This window comes from Phoenix dactylifera, unplaced genomic scaffold (assembly GCF_009389715.1).
Source record: "Phoenix dactylifera cultivar Barhee BC4 unplaced genomic scaffold, palm_55x_up_171113_PBpolish2nd_filt_p 000601F, whole genome shotgun sequence".
NCBI lineage: Eukaryota > Viridiplantae > Streptophyta > Magnoliopsida > Arecales > Arecaceae > Phoenix > Phoenix dactylifera.
The window spans coordinates 215738-218245 of NW_024067998.1; positions in this window are offsets into that span (position 1 = coordinate 215738).

Here is a 2508-nt window from a genome sequence, read left to right on the forward strand (position 1 = left end):
CTTGAGCTTTCCGGCAGTAGTTGGAAAAATATTAGACAAATGGCTTGAAGGATGAATAAAGTTGGTGAAAGAAAGACAAACAATTGCTTTTGGACATTTCCTCTGTTATCATGACCATATATGTATCCTCCATTATATTTCTATAACAATTTTGGTTAAAATAATATATTTTTTCAATCTTTTGAAAATTAAAAACCAAGCTTACCTTAGTTTACTTTTTATTTCTATTGTTGGTGTAACATTCAGTGAAGTTAAGAAAATGAGGGAACATAAAAGAAAGCTCGAGGAGAATCTCCATAGCTACTCTCTGGCGACAAAAGAAAAATTTCAGAAATAAGAAATACCAAGTAAACAAATAGATAAATATTTTCTCTACAAGGTTTATAATTTCATTTCTTTTCTGATTCACAACAATTTCCGAGAGAAAATAATAACATGTAAATGGCTAAAAATAGAATTCATCCGTATCCTGACCACTTCCTTCGGTAATTTCCTATTCAATTTTATAAATTGTAAAAAAGGAGAAAATTCTTAACTTTATTTTTGACATAGGAAAAAAAAATCTGATTTTCTTTACTTAAATCATTCACCGCCCTATCACATGGATCCAATTAATCGTTACCTAGCAAAAAATGTGATCAGTTCTGCTCTCTGCTCCCTTATTCAATCACCCACTCTGATAGTTAGACCATATTGGGTGATTTAACTAGAGGAATTATCTAAACACTGGCTATAAAAGATTCAATACTAGAGATAAAGAGAGGGCAAATCATCCTCTCCAAAATAACTCGAAAAGATTTGATGTGCCGACATAACTAAACTCATCAAGATAATTTCTACTGCATGTTGAATTATCATCAATCATTTAGCTAGTTAGGCTAACAAGTCAAAATCGATGAACTGAATCCATGCTCTATTAGTCAACTATGGCGGTCCCATGGGCCAACTTGGGCTTGGCAAAGGTTTAAGGCTAGGCCAGTTGTATCCCACCTTTGATATAAATGAAAGGCCCTGGTCTTGCCTGTTTGTGTTGGTAGTCTACGTTCACCAATCACCATGATTTGAACATCCTAGGTCCACATCAAGGGTAGAAAGACCAGTATTGTGGTGAAATTTTTCTTGTTTGGATAGTCTGCTATGTAATTACTCTTCTAAGAATTTGTCGAGGGCGCTTATGTTGTATGTTTGTAGTCTCAAAAGCTTGACTTGCTCGAATTCCCTAATAGGTGAAGCACATCGATGACAGAAATTAAACCTTGTGCGACGACAAAGAAACTACACCAAGGGGCATCTTTTAGAGCTTAAATGAAGCTTAATGATCTCAATCAAGTTTTTAAGTTCGAACTATATCGAATTCTTACCCTTAATAAAAGAGGTGAGGCTGTGCGAAACATCCGCCAGCAATTAGTCGGTTCTAATTTGCAAATGAATAATAGCATGATGCTGTTACCTGTTAGATTTTTGTTAAATAATGATTAAAAGTTTCCATATTAAAACATATATATTATGTATATAGGTTAAGAAGGGAGTATGGTCTGTGCCTGTGCTCGTCCGACCCGAGGTTCTTTGCGCCCGAGCCTGCGCTTGTGCTTGTCCGACTCGAGGTTCTTTGCGCATGTGCCTGTACTCGCTCGACCCTGCTCGTCCGAGGTTCCTTGCACCTGTGCGACCCGAGGTTCTTTGCGCCTGTGCTCGTCCGACCCACCTCGTGCGCATACTCGACCGAAGCGCGAAGAGCCGAAGTCGTATCTCACCTGTGCTCGTCCAAGAGGAGCCGAGGCCGAGGTCGGACCATAGGTACGATGAGCCAAGAGGTGTGTGGGCCATGCCTCGCACCCAAGGCGTGAAGAGCCACGTCCTTCCCTGCTTGCACCTCTTCGCAACTGACCTCGCATCCGCTGGCCCTACTCCTCGTGTTTTTTCAAACTTTCTTACCAGTTTTAACCGTTGGATCTGTTTTGGGTCGTGTCTGTCCTGAAGAAGTCTATAAATAGACCTCTTCAGATTAGATAGAGAACACAATCGAAAGCAGAGAACTTCTATTCTCCCTTTCTGCTATTTTTTCTTCAATCAACGGGCTTGTTGCATATTGATTCTGGATTCGAAAGCTTCTTTGATCCGTGCAAATCATTGAGGCAAAAGGAACAATGCGAGAGGCTGTTGTATCTCAGGAGTAGAACTCCATCCAAGCCTAGTGCACTGTAAGGTGGCAAAATCTACTTCAAGGAAAGTGACCAACATACCACGTCTCAGCATCTTAGGTTCCATTTTTCCACTTTCTCTATTTATTTTTTCTAAGCCTATTTCTGCCTATTACTTGTTGAAGTAGAATATTTTAGATTTTACTAATTCTAGGACAGTTTATTCCCAACATTCTTGAAGTAGATTTTCCTACGAATAATAGGCTAGTACTTAGAATAACCCCAATGGCCAATGCAAGTGACCCGATTCCTCCTGAAAAATTTAATGGAAATAACTTTAAGCGTTGGAGACAGAAGATGGAAATCT